The sequence below is a fragment of the Varanus komodoensis genome, unplaced genomic scaffold (assembly GCF_004798865.1).
Source record: "Varanus komodoensis strain SLA01 unplaced genomic scaffold, ASM479886v1 scaffold136, whole genome shotgun sequence".
Classification (NCBI taxonomy): Eukaryota; Metazoa; Chordata; class Lepidosauria; order Squamata; family Varanidae; genus Varanus; species Varanus komodoensis.
In genome coordinates this window covers 142,997-169,968 of record NW_025335395.1, presented here as the reverse complement: position 1 = coordinate 169,968, position 26,972 = coordinate 142,997, and the positions used below count along the sequence as shown (strand labels likewise).

Genomic DNA, 26,972 nt, shown 5'->3' with positions numbered 1-26,972 from the left:
GTTTCAGTCTTAAGGAGAATGTCTGCTTGCTTTAACAAGCATGGCAGGATCCAGGCTAGAGCCAAGGGGACTTCACATTGTGGTTGCCTAAATTACTCAACCTATCACATGCCTCCCCTGCCAGTTGCAAAGGAAGTGGATGTCTCTGAGTTTCATGTTATCTCAAGGAGGTAGAACAACATCCATTGTGGATCATCTGTGGGGAAGTCAGGGAGGCTGAATGCCAAGCAAGCTTCTTTTGTGTAAGCATGGGTCTTTTCCTTCAAGTATTTCCACTTGGCATCTTGGGGAGGAGAGGAGGTCTTGCTTCCCATGACCTTCTTTGACTTACCTGTTGGAAAAAGTCAGCCACATGAATGTTCCATCTCTGGCCCTTTCATGTGAATAAGAAAATCAAATACTTCAGATGGGGAGAAAATGAATGAATGTGCCTGTGAGTATTCTAGGTGCAAAGTAGTTTCTGTGACTCCTTCAGGCATTGTGGCACATCACCTGTTGGGACTTCTCATCTAGCCTTCAGCATCACAAGAAGACGTGAATGGTCCATCTAGGCCAGCATTTGATGTACACAGTAGCCAACAGAGTGGTAGTGGGAATCTCAAAAGCAGGAATGAGAGCAATAAAACCCCTCTATTTGCATTTGGGTTTTCATATGATCCTGCCTCTGCTAGGGATGTGTGAGCAATGCATCAGGGTGGAAACCTATCATATTCCTTGAGTTTGGCTCCCTAGAAGCCAGTTCACGTTGCTGCAGCCCAAAGTCCAAGTTGCTGGAGAGTTTGCCCAGTATTTTTGAGGAGCTATCCAGGAATAAGCCCACACCTTTCACAAGCAGTCCCTCTCTCACACAGCAAGTGAAGCTTCCCTTTGGGTGCCTGCAACTGATGCTGAAGAAGGCAGGTGTGGGGGCTCACTGGGAATGTGGTCCCCATGATGGCTGGCAGCATGCCCTTCACAGGCCAGGAGTAGCTCCCATGTAAGAGGTCACAACAGACAGGCAAACTTGCCTAAGTGGTAGTCTGCCAGCATTCACAGACTTCTTCTCAGGTCTGCAAAGATTTGAAGAACAGCCTGAGCACAAGAGGAAGACTGCAAATGCTCAGAGGAGGGATTTTGAGAAGTTTCATCCCAACTCCAGTCTTTAATAGCAGAGGCAGCATAGAGCCATCAGAACTGACACAAATTCAGACAAGTTGCCCTGACTAGGGTTGGTATGAACAGTTCTGGAATCCACCCGTGCAGAATCTGTGGGCTTCCTCTCATGTTTGGCTCAGCCCTACAATGGTAGCCGAGTCAAAAGGAAACCCATCCAAAATATTTCCCAACTAAATGGTGCACTTGCCACCAGTGGGCATGGAAGAATAGCACTGATTGTGCAGCATATGGGACTCTATTCCTGTGAAACGTCCTGCAAATGCTGGGTGTGCTCTCCAGGAACCCAGGCTCCATGCTGATGTGAAGACACATTGAATCTGGGAAACTAGAACCAGGCAATCCAACAGATTTTTTGCAAATTCCTAGCTGTGACTGCACCAGCTGCAAGCAAATGCCAGCATTTAATTGCATGCTGTCTGATTGAAACCTTCTCACTATGTGTCCTGACTCACATCTGAATCTTCTTCATAGAATGAGCAGCATTTCTCTATTTCTCATACTGCAGTTTCCCATTTGTGAGGTACTGGTACACATTGTCCTTCTTGTTTTCTATCTGTGAGATCAACAAGAATCCCAGGCTCATACCCAACATCAGCCTGGGCTACGACATCTATGAGAGCCATTTTGATGCTAGGACAACCTCCTGTGCCATGGTAGGCCTGCCTTCTAGTGGGGAAAGCCACCTTCCCAACTTCAGCTGCAGGAAGAAGAAGAACCAGCTGGCCATTCTCAGAGGAACTGAATCAGACATCTCCACAGTTATTTCAGCAATGTGGGGCATCTACAAGATTCCTCAGGTAGGCCCTGAGAGGGGAAGAGAGGGCAGCTCCACCCACTTCCAGGAGACTGATATCACAGCACTTGGACTGATATTGGAGGGATCAATCTTTCCTTGGAGACATGGACAAATCCAGCCATATCTCTCATGTGGGTGTTCCTTCTGGAGAATAAGGCAGCTGTCCAATGAGAATTCTTCTCATCAGTCTAGTGCTTGGAAAAAGAAGATCCCTAGTCTCTCCAAAGTGAAAAGGAAAAGAATCATTTCACATACTCACCTAGTCTTGACTGTTCTGGTCTTGTCTAGGCACTTGCTAGGCTGGGGTGGAGTTGGGAGAGGTCTGGTCCCTATGCAGAGAAGGGCTCCACTTCCCCAAGCAAATATTGAATTGCTACTGTAGAGATGATCCTTGATATGCATTGTCACTCCATTCTTCCACAACTTCCAATACCCTTGTGATGGGTGTCTGGTTAGACATTTCATGCTCATATGATTCTGCTGTTCATCGTAAAGATAAAAGGATACAAACCACCATGCTCTTCCTCTCTTCATTAGATCAATTTTGGCTTGGTTAACCCTCTTCTGGAGGATCAGACTCAGTTTCCATTCATCTACTGGATGGCCCAAAAGGAAGAAAACCAATATTTGGCCATTGTCCATCTGGTTGCAAGTTTTGGTTGGACATGGATCGGACTGTTTGCCCCAGACACTGAAAATGGAGAAAGGTTTCTGAGGTCAGTGATCCCACTTATGATCAGTCATGGGATCTGCACTGCCTTCACAAAAAGACTCCGTCAAAAAGTCATGGTCGGAATGTCTCAACCAGAGCTCACTTTTGCATGGGGAGAAGTGAATGCTGCAGTTTTCTATGCAGACTCTCACTACAGCTATATTCCAATTGGTTTAATGGAAGAGGTACTTGTAAAGGAACACATTGGAGGAAAGTTCTGGATCACAACCACTGTGACAGACATTAATTGGTCGATAGACTTTTATCCCAGTCACCTTCAGTTTCCCTATGGATCTTTGCCCATCATGAGGAGCCCCCAAAACAGAAGGCTTTACAACTACAATCCAGCTTCTCCTGCTACATTATGGTGTTGGTACAATGCTTGTCATTGCTTCTACTCAGAGCATGCTTTTTCCATGAAAAGTTGGTCAAGCAACAGACAGAAGGAGACAATGGAGATGCTTCCCCAGGAGGAGCTTGCAGAAGTCTTTTCTCAAGATGGCTTCTGCACTTACAACAGTATCCAAATGGTAACCCATGCCTTAAGTGCTGCATCCTCATTACAATTCAAGCAGATATTGATGGCTGGAAGAGGAGACAAGTCACAAGTGCAGAGGCTGCAGCCCTGGCAGGTATTCCTCTTTCCTGTTCTGGTTCCACAGCAAATGGCAAAAGATTCTGGGTTCAGTTGAGCAAATGTGTTTCAGGACATCATCATGCCTATTGAATGACAGTGCAGGAGAGGAAACTGGGCCTACTCTTCTGCCTTCACTCTACTTTTAAAATGAAAAATGGGAATGTATTTAAAAATGTCCTGAGAGCAATTGCTCTTTCCTTTGAGCCCCTCTGGCACACTGAGTCTTGTTTCCTGATATTAATTTCAGCATATTTTTGCTTTGTATATTCATGCAGTCAACTTGATGCTGGTGTTATGAGAGACACCATTCAGAAGTCTGTCCCCTGTGCTGGGTACATGAGTCTGCAGCCACAGAGTGTGACAAACCCACCCTTTCTCAAAGCACTGCCATCTCCAACTTCAGGGGTACCACATTTTCTAAGAAAACTGTTCTAGACAGCATAAATTCCAGTTACTAGTACCTAATTGCTCATAACTCCTTTTTGGCTCAGGTTCTTGAGAAGGTGCTGTCAGGTATTTGCAGGCAGTCTCAAGGATGGCCATATTCTAGAGCAGGGCTCGGCAACCTTAAACACTCAAAGAGTCTTTTGGACCCATTTCCCACAAAAAAGAAAACACCAGGAGCCGCAAAACCCTTTTGACATCTAAAATGAAGATAAAACTGCATATATCGTTTTTTACATTTATGCTATGTATAAAAAAACTATAGTGTGTTGCACTTATGAAATCAATGAACTGCTACATAGAAAACAAATGTTTATTTCTGCATGCAACAAAAATATATTAAGCATACTGGTAAACCAGTCTCGTCAGCAGTGAAAGCAAATGAATCTGCCCACGTACTGTTAAATATTATGAAACTTTTCTTTTCTTGGATTTATCCATAGTTGGCTTACTGGGGGTCGAAAAGCTCAATAAATTGTGTGCTGGTGGGTGTCACACATTGGCAGTTGTGATGCACATTTTGAGTGACAGGGAGCTGCAGCAGAGGGATGAAAGAGCCACATGTGGCTCTGGAGCCACAGGTTGCTGACCCCTGTTCTAGAGGTTGCTGGACTACTTCTGATCCCCAGGTGGTTGACCTTATTCCTATCCCCAACACTTGACTTGACCTCCAGATAGATGACCCTCATAGAGAAAACTGGGTGGACTTGACCCAGTTTTTTCCACCTGCTCTATCATTCCACTTTGATATGCTTATTCCTGGTATCCTGCTGGGCTAGCTTCAGTTTTGGGGTGTTGTGGGTACTGCATTCAGAGGTTCTGCTCCACTCTGCACAGCTGGTTTTAAAAAGTGTATATAGAGGTCAGTGTTTGACCCTTTGGCCTCTAAGCTTTTCAGTCCCACAAAACTTATTCTTCTTTGCAATCATTATTTTGAATGGGGAGAAAGTCAGCTTACAAATGAGATGTGTCTCTATGTCCCTGTAGACTCTGCTTGTGCTGTGGCCATGACAGTCCCTGACCAGGGCCTGGACTCCAAAATGCACTGGAAGAGGGTCAGTAGAATATTTGTGGAACCTGGGTAAATAGAGACTGTACCTTAAATATGGTGCAGGAGGAAAGCAATGTGGTTACTCAGGATCAACAGAAGGACTGAGTCTGGGAGCAAATCAGGCCAGGACTTTCCCCAAAAGCAAGCATGATGAACTTGAAGCTGCCACATTTCAGACACACGATTTGCAAAAGCTGAATTTGGGTTGTTGCTGTTGTTATCACACACCCTAATTCCTAGGGTTACTGTAAGGGCGTGTGATAACAACAGCAAGATGTAAAACCTCTTGCAAGTAGTTCCCAAGCCTGGAAGCAAGACTTGATGATTTTGGTAGAGTGTGTTACATTCCCCTTGCAGGAATTGTCTCTGGGCCAATTCTACACCCATAACTGGAGGATTGATCACTTTGGCAACTCTGATGCCTCTGCACCTCTTTGTCTTGCTTTCTGTCTGTGAGTATTCATGGAAGGGACAGTTTGGCTCCCCTGGTGCAGGCAGGCATTGGTCACCTCAGTGGTAGATTACTGCAATGTGCTCTGTGGAGAGCTACCCCTGAAAGAAGCATGAAAGTTGCAGCCATGGCAGAATGGAGTTTTCAGGGGCCACTCCAATTATTCCTGGAATGTCCATGCTAAAAGTCCTGCACTGGATGCCCATCTTCATCTTTGCGAGGTTGAAGAATCTGGTCTTACTCTAAAACTTTGGATCAGGAGATATGAGGGCATGTCTTTTCCTTGACCATCCTGTCCAATCATTGAGTACTTCTGAAAAGAATCCGCATACTTTGAAAAACCCCTTGGCAACCAGCAGAAGACCCTTTAATGCCACTATTTCCACACCACCATTGGTATGGTTATGTCTTTCCAGGCAAGCATGAACTAATTGAGAAATGTTGCCACCAGGTTTATGAGTCTTTTGATTTCTCACTTCATTCTGCTATCATGTACATTTTTACATCATTTTGACCTTGATTGATCATTGATCTGATCAAGCATTTTTGGTGTGAAGCAGACTCTAAATATTACAGAACAAAATCAGAAATTGCACACTATTACACAACCAGAGAATTATGATCTTGCATGCTGGGTCAAAGATTCACGGAAGATGTTTGCCCAGCTCTTTGAGACAAGTTCAGGTTTTGATGCCCTCAGTGGAGCTATATGTTTATGTACTCAGCTTGATGTGGTGTTATGATGTCTGTTACATCTGCCAGCTCCATCCATGCCATGAATTTCCACCTGATCATTAAGACCAAGTACTTGCAGGAATGCCTCTGAACGGTCTCTTCCCAATGATTTCCTATAGTGCCTACTGCAGAGGTACTACCATTTTTAAGAAACCTGTTCTAGAAGGAATGGATTTCCATAACAAGTACCTAGTTGCTGGTACCTCCTTTTTGGCTCAGGTTCTTGAGAACGTGCTGTCAGGTCATTTGCAGGTAGTCTCAAGGATTTCTGTGTTCTAGAGGTTGCTTGTCTAGTTCTGCTCCCCAGATGGATGACCTTCACACTATCCCCAACCCTTGACTTGATCCCCAGATGGATGACCCTCATAGAGAAAAGTCATTGCACTTGACCCAGTTCTTTCTACTTGCTGTATCATTCCACATGGATACACTCATCCCTGGCATCCATCAGTGCTAGCTTCAGTTTTGGGATGTTGGAGGTAACACATTTCAGTGATTCTGCTACAACCTGCATTATTACTTAAAGAAAGTACATAGAGAATCACAATCCTACATACTGAATCAAAGATTCAGGGAAGACATTTGCCCACCTCTTTGAGACAAGTACAGCTTGCCAGGGTACCAGTGGAGTTCCAAGTATCTTTCTGCCATGGTGACATTGGTTTTCCATGGTTGCTTTTTGGTGCCTGAGGGAGATAAGTTTGGGCTCTCCCAGCTGGGAGGCTGCTGATTGACAGTTGAGACTCTTCCAGCTGGAGGAAAGCCCCATCTTCACAGAAGTTCAGTGAAGACCTGTGAATTTGGGACTAACTCCCTTCCAAGCAAATAGAATCATAGAATAGCAGAGTTGGAAGGGACCATGAAGGTCATCAGATCCAAACCCCTGCTGTCGAGAGACAACAAGATACACCTTCCCACTCAGAAGGGTGTCCAGTTTCTTTTTGAATGTCTCTAGTGTGGGAAAGCCCACCACCTATCCAGGCTGTTGTTTCCACTGCTGTATTACTCTGACAGTGAGGAAGCTTTTCCTGATGTCCAGCCTGAATCTGGATTATCAGAGCTTGAATTGATTGTTCCGTGTCGCACACTCTGGCATCAGCAAGAAGAGATCTTGAACTCCCCTTTTGTAATAGCCTTTGAGGTACTTACAGAGGGATATTATGTCCCCCCTCAGTCTTCTCTTCTCAAGGCTGAACATGCCCAGTTCTCTCAGTATCTTCTTATAGAGCAGTGTTTCCAAACCCTAGATCATATTTGTGGCCCTTCCCTGGAACCTTTCTAATTTTTCTGCAACTTTCCTAAATACTGCATTATGTCTAGACAGCACTGACCACTAGGCAGTTGTTACATCTTCTCCATCTATGTTCAGTCTCCTTATGCCTATATTGTTGTTGTTGCTAGTTGTTAAGTCATGTCCAACACATTGTGACCCCATGGACAACACTCCTCCAGGCCCTCCTGTCCCCCAGAGACCATCCCCCAGAGTCCACCTAATCTCAAACCTACTGCTTCAGTGACTCCATCTAGCCACCTCATTCTCTGCCGTCCCCTTCTTCTTTTGCCAACTATTGTTCCCAGCATTAGGCTGTTCTCCAGAGAGTCCTTCCTTCTCATTAGGTGGCCAAAGTATTTAAGTTTCATCTTCAGTATCTGGCCTTCTGAAGAACAGTCAGGGTTGATCTCCTCTAGGACTGACTGGTTTGATCATCTTGTGGTCCAAGAGACTCGCAGGAGTCTCCCCCAGCACCACAATTCAAAGACCTCAATCCTTTTGTGCTCAGCCTTCCTTATGGTCCAGCTTTCACAGCCATACATTGCAACTGGGAAAGCCATAGCCTTGACTATACGCACATTTGTTGGCAGGGTGATGTCTCTTCCTTTTAGTATGCTGTCTAGATTTGCCATAGCTTTCTTCCCCAGGAGCAAATGTCTTTTAATTTCTTGGCTGCAGTCCCCGTCTGCGGTGATCTTGGATTCCAGGAAAATAAAATCTGTCACTACCTCCATTTCTTCCCCATTTATTTGCCACGAAGTGAGAGGTCTGGATGCCATGATCTTATTTTTCTTAATGTTGAGTTTCAAGCCAACTTTTGCACTCTCCTCCTTCACCCACATCAAGAAGCTCTTTAGTTCCTCTTCACTTTCTGCCATGAGAGAGGTATCATCTGTATTTCTGAGGTTGTTGATATTTCTCCCAGCAATCTAAATTCCAACTGGTGATTCATCTAGCCCTGCCTTTCTCATGATGTGCCCTGCATATAAGTTAAATAGACAGGGTGACAGTATACAGCCTAGCTGAACTCATTTCTCAATTTTGAACCAATCAGTGGTTCCGTTTCCAGTTCTCACTGTTGCTTCTTGACCTGCACATAGGTTTCTCAGGAGACAAATAAGATGGTCTGGTACTCCCATCTCTTTAAGAACTTGCCACTATTTGATGTAAACCACACAATCAAAGCCTTTAGCATAGTCAATGAAGCAGAAGTTTTTCTGGAACTCCCTAGCTTTTTCCATGATCCACTGTATGTTGGCAACTTGATCTCTCTTTCCTCTCCCTCTTCGAAATCCTGCCTGTACTTCTGGTAGTTCTCGGTCCACATACTGCTGGAGCCTAGCTTGTAGGATTTTGAGCATAATTTTGCTAGCATATGAAATGAGTGCAATGGTGTGGTAATTTGAACATTCTTTGGCATTGCCCTTCTTTGGGATTGGAATGTAAACTGACCTTTTCCAATCCTGTGGCCACTGTTGAGTTTTTCAAATTTGCTGGCATATTGAGTGTAGCCTTTTACTGCATCAGCTTTTAGGATTTTGAATGCCTCAGCTGGAATAGTGTCGCCTCCACTAGCTTTGTTGTTGCTCAGACTTCCTAAGGACCATTTGACTTCACATTCCAGGATGTCTGGCTCGAGGTCAGTGACCACCCCATCTTGGTTATCAGGGACATTAAGCTCTTTCTTGGATAGTTCTTCCGCATAATCTTGCCATCTCTTCTTACTCTCTTCTGCCTCTGTTAGGTCCTTGCCATTTTGGTCCTTTATCACGCCCATCTTTGCATGAAATGTTCCCTTCATATCTCCAATTTTCTTGAAGAGATCTTTGTTTCTCCCTATTCTATAGTTTTCTTCTATTTCTTGGCACTGTTCATTTAAGAAGGCATTCTTATCTCTTCTAGCTATTCTCTGGAATTCTTCATTCAATTGTTTTTATCTTTCCCTTACTCCCTTGACTTTCACTTCCCTTCTTAACTCAACTATTTGTAAAGCTTCCTCAGACAGCCATTTTGCTTTCTTGCATTTCTTTTTCTTTGGGATGGTTTTAGTTGCTGCCTCTTGTACAATGTTGCGAACCTCCTTCCATTGTTCTTCAGGCACTCTATCAGATCTAATTCCTTAAATCTATTTGTCACCTCTACTGTATATTCATCAAGGATATGATTTAGGTCATACCTGAGTGGCCTAGTGCTCTTCCCTACTTTCTTCAACTTAAGTCTAAATTTTGCAATCAGAAGCTCATGATCTGAGCCACAGTCAGCTCCTGGTCTAGTTTTTACTGACTGTTTAGAGCTTCTCCATCTTTGGCTGCAGAGCACATATTCAATCTGATTTCTGTGTTGACTGTCTGGTGATGTCCATGTGTAGAGTCGTCTCTTGGGTTGTTGGAAAATAGTGTTTGCTATGACCATTGTATCCTCTTGACAAAATTCTACCAGCCTGTGCTCTGCTGCATTTTGTACTCCAAGGCCTAACTTGCCTGTTATTCCAGTTATCTTTTGGCTTCCTATTTTAGCATTCCAATCCCCCATGATGATAAGGACATCATTTTTTGGAATTAATTCAAGAAGGTGTTGTAGGCCTTCATAGAACTGGTCAACTTCATCCTCTTCAGCACCAGTGGTTGGTGCATAGACTTGGACTATTGTGATGTTGAATGGTTTGCCTTGGATTCGAACTGAGATCATTCTGACATTTTGGAGATTGCATCCCAGCACTTCTTCTCCTATTCTTTCATTGACTATGAAGGCTACTCCATTTCCCCTGAGGGATTCTTGCCCGCAGTTGTTTACCTGATGGTCATCTGCATTAAATTCACCCATTCCTGTCCATTTTGGTTCACTGATTCCTAAGCTGTTGATGCTCAGTCTTGTCATCTCTTGTTTGATCACATCCAGCTTGCCTTGATTCATAGATCTTACATTCTAGGTTCCTATGGAGTATAGATCTTTGCATCATCAGACTCTCCTTTCACCACCAGATACATCAGCAACTGAGCACCCCTTCGGCTTTAACCCAGTAGCTTCATTCTTTCTGGCGCTACTAGTACTAGCCCTCTGCTCTTCTCCAGTAGCACATTGGACACCTTCTGACCTGAGGGGATCATCTTCCAGCATCATATCATTTTGCCTTTTGGTACTTTCCATGGGGTTTTCATGGCAAAGATATTGGAGTGGGTTGCCATTTCCTTCTCCAGTGGATCACATTTTGTCACAGCTCTCTGCTATGACCTGTCAGTCCTGGGTGCCACTGCACAGCTTTGCTCATAGCTTCATTCAGCACGGGATTGGGACCCGGATCTTGGAAGTGGTTAACACTTCTCTGAGGGAGAGTCGGGTGCCTGCCCCTTTAAAGGAGGCGGTAATATGACCAGTCCTGAAGAAAGCATCACTGGATCCAGAGATGGCCACTAACTATAGACCTGTGGCCAACATCCCGTTTCTGGGCAAGGTGTTGGAGTGAGTGGTGGCGGGACAACTCCAAGCACTCTTGGATGAAACTGATTATCTGGATCCTTTTCAGTCCGGCTTCAGACCCGGGTACAGTACTGAATCTGCCTTGGTCGCCCTGCACAATGACCTGTGCAGGAGGAAGGACAGGGAGAGTGCATCCCTGTTGGTTCTTCTGGACCTCTCGGTGGCTTTCGATACCATCGACCATGGTATCCTTCTGGATAGGCTAGCGGGATTGGGGGTCAGAGGCACTGCTTTGCAGTGGTTCTGCTCCTATCACAATGGTCAATTCCAGAAGGTAGTGCTGGGGGACCATGTCTCTAAGTCATGGCAGCTATGCCATGGAGTACCACAGGGCTCCATTCTATCCCCTCTGCTATTTAACATCTATATGAAACTGCTGGGAGAGGTCATCAGGAGGTGTGGGCTGTGGAATCATCAATACGCTGATGATACCCAGCTCTACCTCTCATTTTCCACTAATCCAGGTGAGGCAGTGGCTGTGCTGAACTGGTGCTTGGCCGAGGTAATGGAATGGATGAGGGCCAATAAACTGAAACTCAACACAGACAAGATGGTGGTCCTGTTGGTTGGCGGATCGGGCTTCGGAGAGGGTGGATTTGACCTGGTCCTGAATGGTGCAACACTCCCTCTTAGGGACAAGGTCCGCAGCTTAGGAGTACTCCTCGACCCAGAGCTTACTTTGGAAGCTCAGGTGACAGCGGTGGCGAGGAGCGCCTTCCTTCAGCTTCGGCTGATTAATCAGCTGTGCTCCTACCTGGAGTACGACTGCCTGGCGATGGTGACACATGCACTGGTGACTTCCCACCTAGACTTCTGTAACACGCTTTACATAGGGCTTCCCCTGAAGACGGTCCGAACACTTCAATTGGTGGAAAATAGAGCTGCCAGGTTGCTGACGGGGATGGAGCGTTATGCTCACATGACTCCAGTCCTCCGTCAGCTTCACTGGCTTCCCATTGAAGCCCAGGCCCAATTCAAGGTGTTGATTATGACCTATAAAGCCCTAAACAGCTTGGGTCCTGGCTACCTGAATGAGCGTTTATGTCTGTATATGCCCGACCACCCTTTGAGATCTGCAGGAGAATCCCTTCTCCGGGAACCCTCCATGCAAGAAATTAGGAGAGTAAGTACTTGGAGGAGGGCTTTCTCTGCGGTGGCGTCCAACCTATGGAATTCACTCCCCAAAGAGGTCCGCCTGGCACCATCGTTACTGGTTTTTCGGCGCCAGGTAAAGACCGTTTTATTTAAACATCATTTTAATTGTTAAAATATATGATCTGGCCAGGGCAACTTCTTCCTTCTCTTTTCTCCTCCTATATAATTTATTTACTTATTTTATACTGTTAGTTTTAATTTTATATTATTATGTTTGTATCTCGGTGTATTTTTTGTAGTTTTGTATTTAGTGGTAATTTATTATTTTCTATTGTATTTCAATGTATTTTTTTGTGTTGTAAGCCACCCCAAGGCTTCGGCAAGGGGCGGCATAGAAATGTAATTATTATTATTATTATTATTATTATTATTATTATTATTATTATTATTATAACAACAACAACAACAAAGTGGGGAAAATATTTTCTGTCCTATTATAGGCCTGTGACTCAGTAAAGATCTATTGATCTGTGGGATATCACATGCAAGGCATTTACTGTCATTCAATGCACACTTTCTAGGGAAGGAAGTGCCACTGAGCACATTGGGTCTTCCTGTTGCATTATGACAGGCAGGATGGCCTTCCAAAAGGGAAGCTTCTCTCTGGAGCATAGGCTCGGGAGTGTTTTAGGGTGTCCTTCTGGTTCCTCAAAGCACATGAGGTCACTAAACACTTGGATTATCCCATACTTATGAGAAAATCAGTATGCAACCTCCAGAAATGTTGACATGAAGAGCCAACAGCTATCAAAAGCAGAGTTGAATATTTAGCTGTAGAGAGAGGAAAAACAAAGGCTTGGTTCAGCATCATCTCCCCAGTCTGTGTGTCTTTCGTGTTGGCCAAGACCATCACTGTGGTGCTGGACTTCCTGGCCACCAAGCCTGGGAACAAAATGAACAGGTTGCTGGGGAGAAGTTTTGCATGCTCCATTGTAATTTCCCATCTACTGTCTAGGTTGTCATCTGCACAATCTGGCTTGCCATGGTTCCACCTTTCCCTGACTTTGACATCTACTCCCAGCCTGGACAGATCCTCTTACAGTGCAATGAGGGCTCTGTGGCCATGTTCTACACTGCCCTGTGCTGCATGGGCTTCCTGGCTGCCATCTGCTTCATGGTGACTTTCCTGGCCAGGATGCTTCCTGGGGCCTTCAATGAGGCCAAGCTGATCACAATCAGCATGCTGGTCTTCTGCAGTGTCGGGGTGTCCTTTGTGCCCTCCTACCTGAGCACCAAGGGGAAGTACATGGTGGTTGTGCAGGTCTTCTCCATCCTGGCATCCAGTGCCGGGTTAATTGGCTGCATCTTTCTTCCCAAGTGCTACATCCTTGTCCTGAGTCCTGATCTAAATAAATCAGCCTCTCACAGTTAAAATTAACCCCAAGCCTTTGCTGACCTGATATTTTTGGCAGCATTTGCAGCTGCTCACAGGGCATGAACCTCCCTAAGGGTGGAGCCAAGACCTCTGGGATATTTTAAGTTTGGAATCAGCTCGTTCCATGGGCAAAAACTTCTCCCACAAACTGAAGAGATTGTTCCTTGATGAATGCTAGCAGTGAACAACCTTTCTACAAAGCATCCTGTACCACCTTAAAACCTGTCCATCTCTAATAAAATATTTATGAAGAAAGATGCAGTCTTTAAAGAAAGTATGAAAAAAAGATGTACTGCCCACTTGGTAGAGCTGCTGCTATTCCTTTGGGTGACTGGAGAGTGTCCACTACTTGGGTGTGGTGGAAGTGAGTGGTGTGATTGCTTGAGGCAATGATTCTGTCCTACCAAATGTCTTAGTTTCCAAAGAAACATTTGTGGCTCAATAGCAGTTCTGTCAAGTAGTGGAGAAGGAAGTAGCTTGGCACCTGTGCACCATTGGTGTTTCTAGGGTTCTGTGAGAAATCAATTGGCTGTCATTGGTGTAGGAATCCACTGGATACCCTGGATTGGCTCCCTCTACTCTGGTCCACTTTCTAGTGCTCCTATCTCTGATTTCCTGCTCAGCATTTGTGGGCTGATCCCCCAGGAGTGGACCCAAAGATGACCACTGTGTGAACAGAATCCCCTTCTCTGCTCCTCCCTGTTACACAGGCTTCCTTCCATGTTTGTTTGCAAACTCGCTTGGCTCATTTTCCATGAATGGGCTGAGTTAGAGTAGAAGCCAATTTATGCTAGAGCAGTGGATTCTGCTAGACTTCAACCCAACTCTACACATTCCTACAACAACCCACACCACATGGCTTATTGTGTCTGAGGTGAAGGAGAGGAAGAACCACGTTTACAAGCTGTGGAAAGCCAACATGCCTATCAATTGAAACAATGAGGAAAGCTGCAGAGGGCCACGTGTAACCCACAGCTGAAATATCAAAAGATAACTCCAATCTGGGTTCCCTTGAAGGTTGGTCTCCGACAGAGCTCTGGCCAAGCTCCCATTTGCACACCCTCTACTTGCAAAAGATGCAGCCTCATCAAAGAGGAGTAATCACATGTTCCTCTGTGCCACTGTGCCTTGAGACACACTGTGGGTCCAGCAGCAGTGAGGATGGCTCTCCCCCACTGTTGTTCTAGCCAATGCACTAGAGGCCTTCCTGAGATTGCTTCTGAGAAATATAAACTAAATCACAAAATCAAGGGCAATGTCAGAAGATGCCATGTCTTATGCCTGAGGAACTGGCTGTGTGCAACACCTGCAGTGCTTCTGAGGGCTGGGGTGAGGCTCAGAGAGATGCAGGGACTGTGTCCATCTCAAGCTTAGAAAAGCTTCCTGTCAATCAGAAATGATTGGCTCTGTTGGATTGTAGGGTCGGAGTTTCTGGTTGAGCTGGGTGTGTGGGTAAGAAAAGCAGGCACATGGGGCATGTGGGAACCAAGGCAAGGTACCCCAATGCTGGTACTCCTGATGCTTCTGTTGCTGCCGCATGCAGTTTCTGAGATGCAGAAGACAAATTGTCCTGGGAATATGTTTGAAGAGATATCCAACTACTATCAGCCAGGAGATTACCTGATCAGTGGAATCATTTCTTCACAATATTATGAGCATCAGCAACCCTACGTGTTTTATGAGTCACCAGGCAAGCAGAGGGAGAGGTAAGTCATGATGCTTACGTGCTTCCCTTCCTGCACTCCACTCAAGCATCTCTGCCCCAGACAGTACATAGTTCTGGTCCCATGGTCATCCCCTTGGAAGTTCTGCTCTGCTTTTTGTCCTTCTTGTGCTTTCTGAAAGAAAATGGATGCATCCAGACCAGCAAACTCACATGTGTCTGGCCACTGTTTGCATGGTTTCAGCCTTAGGGAGAAACATCTGCTTGCTTTAACCTGCATAGCTGTAGCCATGGGGAACTTTTCCTTGGGGTTTCCAAATCACTGCACCTATTGCATGGATTGTGCCACCCCTGCATCAGCACCTATTATGCAGTAGAAAATGAGTTGGATGTCTTTGAGCTTCAGCTCTTCTAAAAGAGGTAGCACAAAACCATTGTGGACAATATGTGGGGAAGTCAAAGAGGGTGAAGGCTAAGCAAGGATTCTTGGCATGAGGGTGAAGATGTTTCCTTCAAGTATTTCCACTTAGCATCTTGGGCAGGAAAGATCTTGCTTCTCAAGTCCTTGCCTGACATAGCCTGCTGGAAAAGGTCAGCCAGTTGAATGTTCCATCTCTGTCACTCCCATCTTAATGAGAAAAACAAATACTTTTGCTGGGGGCAGGGGGAATACATGTCAAAGTCTTTCTATTTCATGGATGAAAGGCAGGTCTTTCCTCTACACTCTTCTGCCGCAGTAGTTTGAGATAATTTTGTGTGTCTGTGAGTATTCTAGGTGCAAAGTAGTTTGAGTGACTCCTTCAGGGATGGTGGTGCACTACCAGCTGTGTCTTCTCATCTAACCTTCAGCATCCCAAGAAGACATGAATATAAGGAGAGCCATGATGCACCAGACCAATGGTCCATCTAGGCTAGCTTTTGATGCACACAGTAGCCAATGGGGGGGGGCAGTGGGAATAGCAAAATTAGGAAGGAGAACAATAACACTTCTCTATTAGCATTTCCATCAGGAGATAATCATATTATCCTGCCTCTGATAGGGATGTGTGAACAATCTCTCTGAGGGAGGAAATCCATCGCATTCCTAGGGTTTGGCTCCCTGGAGACCGGTTCATTCTGCTACAGCCCAGAGTGCAACTTCCCAGTGAGTGTGCTCAGTGCTTTTGAGGAGCTCTCCGGAAAGTGAGCCACACACCTTGAGCAAGCAGCACATGCAGCTGCCCTCTTAGTGGCTGCAACTGATGCCGAAGAAGGCAGGTTGGGAGGAGGTCACTGGGACTGGTGCCCTGTGGCTGCTGGCCGCATCCCCCTCCCAGGCCCAGGCCCAGAGTAGCTCCCATGTAAGCAGTCACAACAGACACAGAAGCTGGCAGAAGTGGAGTTCTGCAAGTATTCACAGACTTCATCTCAGATCAACCTACCTGGAAGAGCAGGATGAGCACAAGAGGAAGCCTGCAAATGCTCGGAGGATGGATTCGGATCATCTCAACCCAGCCTTTGATAAGTGACGTAACATACAGCCATCAGAACTGGCCTTCTCCTCTAGGAGTTTATCCTGTTTAAGTCATCAAAGTTAGTGGCTGAGACAAGGGTTCATATGAATACTTTTGGAATTCACCCCTGCCGAATCTGTGCATTTCCTCTTGTGCTTGGCCTGGCTCTGCAAAGTAAGCTGAGTCAAGATGAGGTCAGTCGACTATACATCCCCACTGGCTGCTGCCAGTGCCAGTGGAGGACAGGGAAGAATCATGCTGATTGTGCAGCACATGAGACTCTTCCCATGAAACATCTGGGAAATGCTGCATGTGCTCAACAGCAACTTCAGCTCTTGTTTATGTGAATAGATATTGAACATGGAAGCCAAAACCAGGGAATCCAATGTATTTTCTGCACTGTCCTAGCAGGGGCTACATCAGGTGCACATGAATGCCAAAATTTAAGTGCGTGCTGTATGAATGAATCCTTCTTTTTATGCATCCGAAATCTCCTATTCATCCTCTTTATATAATTAGTCCAGTTCTAATCTGGCATTTCAGTTTCCTATTGCTGAGGCATTGGCACATGTTGTCCTTCTTGCTTTCCAGCCATGAGATCAATCAGAACCCCAGGCTCTTACCCAACATCAGCCTCGGCTTCGACATCTATGAGAGCCATTTTGATGCCAGGATCACTTCGTATGCCATGTCTGGCCTGCCCGCTGCCAGGGAAATCCACCTTCCCAACTTCAACTGTGAGAAGAAGAACCACCTGCTGGCCATACTTGAAGGAAGTGAATCGGGCATCTCCACTCTCATTTCAGCCATGTCAGGCATCTACAAGATTCCTCTGGTAGGCCCTGGGAGGGGAAGAGGGGCCAGATCCACCCACATCAAGCTAGCACTGCCACAGCTCATCCCTCTTCCCAAAGCATGGTTGCCCACTGAGGAAATACATCCTCAACTGAGGACGTTAAACTAAGAACTGGTGCTTTGAATTGGGAGGCAATTAAAAGGAGGCAAAATTTCTCCTGTAATACAGACATTCTGCAAAAACATAATTGAAGGTTGCCATCATTTCAAGTTGTTCCATACAGATGAGTATACAAGTGGAAAACATGTAGCAAGAACACAAATATCATCGTGCAGAACAAAAAGTTGTATGTGTAAAATTAAAATACTTTGGTCCTAAAACAGTATGACAATGTGAAAAACACCTTCTTGTCAACTTAGAAAGAGGAAAACAAGAATATATAAAAGTTGTGAACTGAAAACTTGGCAAATGACATGCCAAATCCTGCTTGGTCAATGAGCTATTAAAAAATCTGCAAAGGCAAATCCTGGACACATCAAAGATTTAGCTGCTGGAATGCCCACAAGATAGCATACTAAAAAGGGGGCCAATACCACAGCACTTGAGCTGATCTTGGTGGGATCAATCATTCCTTGGAGACATGGACAAATCCAGTCTTATTTCTCACAGGGATCTTCCTTCTGGTGAACAGGTCAACTGTCCAATGATAATCACTTCCATCATCCTAGTGCTTTGCAAAAGGAGAAAATATCTTAAGCGGAAAGGAAAAGAGCCATTTTGGGATACTCATCTAGTCTTGACTTTCCTGAACTTGTCTGAGCACTTGCTATGCCAGGTTGGGGTTGGGGCTGGGGTTGGGAGAGGTCTTGTCACTCTGCAGAGAAGGGCCCACTTTCCCCAAGCAAATATTGAGATGTTTTGTCCCTCCTTTCTTCCTCAACTTCCTCCTCCCTTGTGCTGGGCATTTAGTGAGAGGTTTCATATTCATAGGATTCTGGTTTTCATCCTAAAGACAAAAGGGTGCAAATCTCCTGGCTCTTCCACTCTTCATTAGGTCAGTTATGGCTTGGTTAACCCTGTTCCAGAGGATCACATTCAGTTCCCATTCATCTACTGGATGACTCCAAAGGAAGAAACCCTATATTTGGGCATCATCCAACTGGTTGCGAGGTTTGGTTGGACATGGATTTGTCTTTTTGCCCCAGACACTGAAAATGGAGAAATGTTTGTGAGGTCAGTGATCCCATTGATGATCAGCTATGGAATCTGCATTGCCTTCAGTATCTGGATCCTTTTCAGTCCGGCTTCAGACCCGGGTACAGTACTGAATCTGCCTTGGTCGCCCTGTACGATGACCTGTGCAGGGAGAAGGACAGGGAGACTGCATCCCTGTTGGTTCTTCTGGACCTCTCGGCGGCTTTCGATACCATCAACCATGGTATCCTTCTGGATAGGCTAGCGGGATTGGGGGTTGGAGGCACTGCTCTGCACTGGTTCCGCTCCTATCTCAACGGTCGATTCCAGAAGGTAGTGCTGGGGGACCATGTCTCTAAGTCATGGCAGCTATGCCATGGAGTACCACAGGGCTCCATCCTATCCCCTCTGCTATTTAACATCTATATGAAACCGCTGGGAGAGGTCATCAGGAGGTGTGGGCTGCGGAATCATCAATACGCTGATGATACCCAGCTCTACCTCTTGTTTTCCACTAATCCAGGTGAGGCAGTGGCCGTGCTGAACCGGTGCTTGGCCGAGGTAAGGGAATGGATGAGGGCCAATAAACTGAAACTCAACCCAGACAAGACGGAGGTCCTGTTGGTTGGCGGATCGGGCTTCGGAGAGGGTGGATTTGACTTGGTCCTGAATGGTGCAACACTCCCTCTTAGGGATAAGGTCCGCAGCTTAGGAGTACTCCTCGACCCGGAGCTTTCTTTGGAAGCTCAGGTGACAGCGGTGGCGAGGAGCGCCTTCCTTCAGCTTCAGCTGATTAATCAGCTGCGCCCCTACCTGAAGTTCGACTGCCTGGCGACGGTGACACACGTGCTGGTGACTTCCCGCCTAGACTTCTGTAACGCACTTTATGTGGGGCTTCCCCTGAAGACGGTCCGAACACTTCAATTGGTGCAAAATAGAGCTGCCAGGTTGCTGACGGGGATGGGGCATTATGCTCACATGACTCCAGTCCTCCGTCAGCTTCACTGGCTGCCCATTGAAGCCCGGGCCCAATTCAAGGTGTTGGTTATGACCTATAAAGCCCTAAACGGCTTGGGTCCTGGCTACCTGAACGAGCACTTATGTCCGTATATGCCCGATCGACCTTTGAGATCTGCGGGAGAGTCCCTTCTCCGGGAACCCTCCATGAAAGAAATTAGGAGAGTAAGTACTCGGAGGAGGGCTTTCTCTGCGGTGGCTCCCAACCTATGGAATTCACTCCCCAAAGAGGTCCTCCTGGCACCGTCGTTACTGGTTTTTTGGCGCCAGGTAAAGACCTTTTTATTTAAACATCATTTTAATTGTTAAAACATATGATCTGGCCAGGGCAACTTCTTCTTCCTTCTCTTTTCTCCTCCTATATTATTTATTTACTTATTTTATACTGATAATTTTAATTTTATATTATTATGTTTGTAACTCAATGTATTTTTTGTATTTTTGTATTTAATGGTAATTTATTATGTTCTATTGCATTTCATTGTATTTTATTGTGCTGTAAGCCGCCCCGAGGCTTCGGCAAGGAGCGGCATAGAAATGTAATAATAATAATAATAATAATAATAATAATAATAATAATAATAATAATAGACTACCACGAAAAAACATAGCCAGAATGACTCAGAACAAGATCTCTGCTTCATGGGGAGAAGTGAATGTCACTGTTTTCTTTGCATACCCTCACTATGGCTGTGGTCCAATATTTATGATGCAAGAGATACTTGGAAGGGAGCAATTGGAGGAAAGGTCTGGATTACAACCACTATGAATGACAGTAACATTTACTTAGCATTTGATCCCAATAACTTTCAGTTTCTCCATGGTTTTTTTTTCCTTCATCATGAAGAGCCCCCAGAAGACAAGACTTGACCATTACAGTCCAGTTTCTCATGCCACTCTATGGTTTTGGCAGAATGCTTTCCATCGTTCCTACTCAGAGCATGCTTTTTCCATGAAAAGTTGGTCAAGATACAGACTTAAGGAGAAACTAGAGATGCTCCCCCAGGAGGAGCTGGAAAGAGTTTATTCACAAGACAGCTTTCACACTTACAACATTGTCCGAATAGTAGCCCATGCCTTAAATGCTGCATCTTCATCCCAATCCAAGTGGATATTGATGGCTGGAAGAGGAGACATATTGCACAGGCAGAAGCTGCTGTCCTGGCAGGTATTCCCCTTCCCTGTTGTGGTATCACATGGAGAAAGATTTGGGGTTCAGATGAGCAAATATGAGTTATAGGACATCATCTTTCCTATCATCTGTCAGTGCAGAATGGGAAATTGAGCTTGCTCTTCTGCCTTTGCTCTACCCTTAAAAAGCTACTTGGGTTTGCATTCTCAAATGTCGTGGGAGCATTTGCACTTTCCTCTGAATCCCTCAGGAACATAGCATCCTATTTCCTGTACTTACTTTCAACATCCTTTGCCTTCCATGTTGATGTAGTCAGTTTGAATCTGGTGGTATGAGAAAGGCCATTCAGAAGTCTTCTACTGGCCCCATCTATTCCACTGATTTCCATTTATTGAGCTGGGGAAAGGGCTTTCAGTGATGCCTCTGACCAGTATTCTCCTGATGATTTCCCATAGTGCCAATTACCAAAAAAGTATAAGTGGGCAGCTTCAGAGTGTGACAAACCCACCCTTACACAAAGCACTGGCATCTACTACTCCAGGAGTACTTCATTTTCTAAGAAAACTCTTCTACATTGCATGTATTTCAGTAACTAGTACCTAGTTGCTCATAACTTCTTTTTGGCTCAGGTTCTTGCAAAGAGGTGGTCAGGTCATTTGCAGGAAGTCTCAAGGATGACCATGTTCTAGAGTTTGCTGGTCTAGCTCCAGATTGAATCAGACTTGGTCCCCTGATGGATAGCCCTCATACAGAAAGTGGGTGGGCTTCACTCAGTTCTTTCTATTGGCTCTATCATTCCACTTTTATATGCTCATCCCTAGTATCCTGCTGGGCTAGCTTCAGTTTTGGGATGTTGAAGTCCTGCATTTCAGTAGTTCCGCTCCACCATGCACAGCTGGTTTTAGATAGTACATAGAGAGTTGTGTTTGACCCCTCAACTCCTAAGCTGTTCAGTCCCACAAAACATGTCCACATTCACATACTTTTGAATGCAGTAAAGGGTCCTCAGCATGCTGATGAGAAGTTTCTCTGTGGCCCTGTAAACTGTGCTTGTGTTGTGGCCCTGATAGTCCCTGACCAGTGCCTGAACTCAATAATGCACTGGATGAGGGTCAATAGAATGTTTTTGGATCCTGGGAAAAAGGAGGCTGTGTCTGAAACATGGTGCAGGAGGAGAGCTTTGTGGTTAGTCAGGACCAAAAAGAGGACAAAGTTGTGAAAACTGAGTGCAGATGGAGTGTGTTTTGGATTCTGCACATGGAAGTTCAGAACTCAGAGCAAGGATGGCTAAAATATTGAACATCCTTTCAACTCAGAGAGCTCTAGGACTATGGAGTGGCCTACAGATGCAATGAAGGAAGGAAGGAAGGAAGGAAGGAAGGAAGGAAGGAAGGAAGGAAGTTAACATGTTGTCTTCTCTGTCATTCTAGTTCCACCATTTCTTAAGAGGTATCAGACGTTCTAACACTTCCATAGATGGGCAGCATTTGGACAAGGATGAATGGCTGGAAGCCAACTTTGATATTGTGAATTGGGTGTTTTTCTCAATCACACACCTGGAATGATGACCACTGGGAGTTGGATGAGAGGGGAATTCCCAGAGAAAAAACTCAGCATCAACCCAGGTGCCATTGTGTGGCCCAAGCATTTTAATAAGGTGGGGAAAATAATTGCTGTGCTATTATTGTATGTGGATCAGTACTGATCTATTAATCTGTGAGACAATACTTATAAGACCTCCATTGTCACTCATTGCACACTTGCCTGGCAAAGGAAGAACATCACACACCTTGGGACTTGAACTTGTGTGCATTGATACAAAATTGCCATGCCTATGGAACATCCTTATTGCAGTATAGGCTGGGGAGCTATCCAGTATCCCAAGCCATCCCATTTGTGGATCCTTGCTCTTGTTTTTCAATGCATGGGTGATGGCATGACAAAAGCCTTCAACAACACTCCCAACCTAATCCACACTGCCAGGTAGCTCAACTCCTGCAAAAGTAGACCCAGATCAGCCAATAGCTACTCCATGCAGCGGGGTGAACATTTATCTGTAAAGGAAGAAAAATAGAAAGTTGACTTGGAGTGACAAAGCAAGCTTAGCATGGATGAGGTGAAAGGACAGTGAAAGGTGAGGCTCCCAGGGAATATTCTAAATGTCCACGGAGAGAGCTGTTTTCAACTGTTTTTGTCCCATACTGACAAGTTGTCCCCAACTTCTGGCCAACTACCCATTTTATTGGGGATACTGCAGAGGTTTCTCCCCCACAGATATTCACCATATCTGCTAAGCTGCTGTGGTATTCATTGAGAGTTTTTTGAATGAAACGTAGAAACAGAGTGAGTCAGAAGGGGCCTCCTGGGCCATCTAGTCTGACCCCCGGCTCCAGCCAGCTCCACTCATATCATGCCCACCATGTGCATGTCTAATGAGGCGTCCCTGAAATGCAAAGAAAAGAGAGCTCCATTTCTGCCCAGACAGTGGAATTCAGGGAAGACAGGCATCTTCTGAAGCTGTGTCTGGGTGCACTAAATAAGGCCCACAGACTGGTTCTGATTCTTGACAACTCCCATATTGCATGGCTTGCTAGTTTGGAAATTCAAGAATGGGGGAGTCTGTGGCATTGCATTCTCTGTGAAAGAAGAGGTGTTTTTGGATGCCTTACAGGCAGTAGAAGTTCAAGTGACTTCTGGGACCTGGAGCAAGAGGCAGATTATGTGGGGGAGTGGGGTTGTGGGGGTTTTCAGTTCTGCCATTTCCTTGAGTTGCAGCCTGGCTTATATTCTCCATGTATTGGGAACTTCATCTCTATATCAATACCATGCACTTTATGTGGGGCTACCTTGGTACAGAGGCTCTGGTTGTTGTGTGACGTGGCAACCAAGATAGTGAAAGTGAGCCAAATCCATATTTATGCAGCATTTAGTATTAAAATAACATTTGCCATTTTTGCAGCCACATCACATTGTTTTTCATATTCAGCTTGTGATCTACAGTAGTTCTAGCTTCCTTCCCGAGTAGTCACCATCTGGTAGCCATGCATTTGGCTTCTTCTTCCTAGCTGCAGAACATGGCACAATCTCACTGTGCTGTTTTCAGTCTAGCACTCCATTCCATGAAAATAATTGAATTCTGTTTTTGTCTCCCAGGGGATTAGCTATCCCACCCAGTTTAGTGTATTATGAACATTCTATGTGCATTCCCTGAACTTTCTGCTCCAATTTAATGAAAAGTTTGGAGGACAGGGCCTATGACTGAACCCTGTGGCACACCACTCATGGCCTCCCTCCAGTTTGAGAAGGTTCTGAGTCTTTGAGTCCGATTCTGTAGGTGGCTGTGGTTCCATCTAATAATTTTTCTATCCACTCCAGCAACATAATTCCTTTTAACTGGCAATGCTTCATTTGGATTCTTCCTCTTCTTTCTGATGATGCTGATGGTGGTGGTGGAACAAGGGAAGTGACAGAGACCAGACAGGACCCTTCTCAGGTGTGGCTCTCAAATCTGAAGTAGCTTCCCAAACAAGAGAGGGACTGTCTCTACCTGCATTGAAAGCAGCAGTCAGGAAAAACAGGAATTTGGGACCAATCTGCCCTTTTTATTAATAATCAAATAAGGGCTTTTCCTGATGTCCCACACCACCAGGCTTTATGTGTGCTGTTGTAAAGCTTGTTTGCATGTCACTTCTGTTCTTTGAGGCTAGTTTGTGAGTTGATTGCACTAGTGATCTTGCAGTATTGCACAGTTTATTGCAAAGCCTGGACTGAATAAATGAGTGGACCTGCTGCATTGGAGCTGAAAAAAAAAGCAAAAGTCCTTGGGTGGATCATGCTTCCTTTACTTATTCCCTGCACAGTTCAATGCTCAAACAAGTGAGTGAATGAAACTGGATTCCCTGCCATATGTAGTACATGAAAGAGCCACATTCAGAAAGTATTTCAAAAAGGGATTGGTGGTCACTGGAACTACAGATCCCACTGGACACGTTCACACAATACAATTCACTGCCAGGAAATTTACTCCTCACACTGCTCCTTCTCCTCACTGCCAGGTGGCACCTCATTCCAGGTGTGTGGAGAGCTGTCACCCCAGTTATGTCAAGCAGACTAAGGAAGGGAAGCCGCCCTGCTGCTACGCTTGTGCCCCGTGTGCGGAAGGGACAATCTCCACTCAGGAAGGTGGGTCTCCACAGAGGAAACACTTTTCCCTTTGGATGTAAGGCAAATGGCTGAGTCTGCCCAAATTCTCTATGTGTAATAGGTGGCCCATTTGTGAAATGAAAGGAGCACATTAGTGAGCAAGAAGGGAGCCTTTTCAGGTGTGGCTGCCTGTCAGTGAAACACGCTGCCCAGAAGACTCACCCACTGCCAAAGGTGCTGGGATCCCAGTGGCAGGGGAAGCCAGGTACATTTGCTCCGCCGTTTTAGCAGTGTTGATGCTCTTGAACTTTGCATCCTCTCAATTAAGTCCTCCACTTCTTAGGAATTAATTGATCATCATTTTTAGACAAAACTGTCGAGGGTAGCTTTTGAAGTCAGTGGAGTATCCAAGTGGGGCTCCGAACATGTCCATTCCATCCTGCCCCTGTGATTTGGCTTTTCAAGGAACCCTCCCCACACAGCATTCTGCCAGATCCTGCCCCTCTTTAGGAACTGGTGCAAACTACCTGCTAACCTTTGCATTATAGGCAGCATAGCAATGAAGTAAAATGAAATGAAATGAAAGAAGGCAATGTCCCATAACTTAAACTTGCTTCACGCAACCACTTCTTGTGGACATCAAAGAGGAAAAAATGGGTCTCTCAACTATGTTGGCCTTAGCACAGTTTAGCATCATCTATTTATTTAGCTATTTGATTTGTATTCTGAGACTCTTTAGCCCAAATAGCCAACATGCATAATCCTTTCATTGAGCTCATATTGATGCTTTACTTCTGACTGTCAGGAGCTCCATCCTGTCCTACAGAGATGTGCTGACATATCCTGTTATTGCAGGACCTCTTGTAGTGGAAAAGCCAGAGAGAGAGCCAGGGAAGCAAAAGGTGTGCCCCTCCACCCCCGACCCTTGGAGACTTTGCCTTCTCTCCCTGCCAGATCACACACAATTACCTCCTGATGTCTCCCACATACCCTTCGTCACTAACTTCAGTAGCTGCTGATCTGGATGTACCACAGATGGTGACATTGCTGAAGGAGCTTCCCTTCTTTCCAGATGCAGAGCAGTGCAGCACGTGTTCTGAAGATCAGCATCCAAACAAGGACCGAGATCTCTGCATCCCCAAGAGAATTACTTTCCTCTCCTATGAGGAACTGTTGGGAATTCTCCTGGTTTCCTTTGCCCTAATTTGGCTTTTAAGCTCAGGTGTTATATTGGGAATCTTCATCAAATTCTGAGAAACACCAATTGTCAAAGCCAATAACAGGAACCTCTCCTACATTCTCCTTGTCTCTCACCTGCTTTCCTTCTTGTCTTCCTTTCTGTTCATTGGCCAGCCAAGCAAAGTGATTTTTCTGCTCCGTCAAACAGCCTTCAGCATCATCTTTTCAGTTGCCATCTTGAGTGTGTTAGCCAAAACCATCACTGTGGTGCTGGACTTCCTGGCCACCAAGCCAGGGAACAAAGTCAGAATGTGGCTGGGAAAGAGCTTGGCCAATGCCATTATCATTTCCTGTTCCAGTGTACAACTGGTCATCTGCTCCATCTGGCTGGCCATGTCTCCACCCTTTCCAACTCTGACATGAACTCCCAGCCTGGGCACATTATCCTACAATGCAATGGGGGTTCTCTGGTCATGTTCTTCACTGCCCTGTGCTACATGGGTTTCCTGGTTTCCATCTGCTTCACAATGGCTTTCCTGGCCAGGAAGCTGCTGGGGGCTTTCAATGAGGCCAAGCTGATCACCTTCAGCATGCTGGTCTTCTACAGTGTCTGGGTGTCCTTCGTGCCCTCCTACCTGAGCACCAAGGGCAAGTACATGGTGGCCGTGCAGGTCTTTTCCATTGTGGCCTCCAGTGCTGGGCTGCTGGGCTGCATCTTTCTTCCCAAGTGCTATATCATAGTGCTGAGGCCTGAGTTGAATTCCAAGGGACATCTCATGCTCAAAAGCAAAGGTGCCATCTGATTCATTTGTTTAGCCTGGGAATAGGACTCTGGATATCTGCTAATGTGATCGTCTTTTCAATACTGTTCCCCAAGGGGTTTAATGCACCTCCTACATAGGCTCAGCTGGCTACCTATTTTTTGACCTTTGGTGCCATGTGAAGACTTTTGTCTTCTTGTAAGCATTAAAGTTCTTCAGCAGCTGTTGCTTTAAACATGCAAGTATAGTTTTAGATCTTTGCAGCATTGCTAGATTGTACTATGACTTTTAAGTGGGGTGTCAAGATTTTGAATGTTTTACATTTTTTATGTT

General features: G+C 45.4%; 1 pseudogene; it reads left to right on the top strand.

Moving 5' to 3' along the window:
* Positions 1–14,839: 14,839 nt before the first annotated feature.
* On the top strand, positions 14,840–26,681 carry LOC123019746 (annotated as a pseudogene).
* The last annotated feature ends 291 nt before the right edge of the window (positions 26,682–26,972 follow it).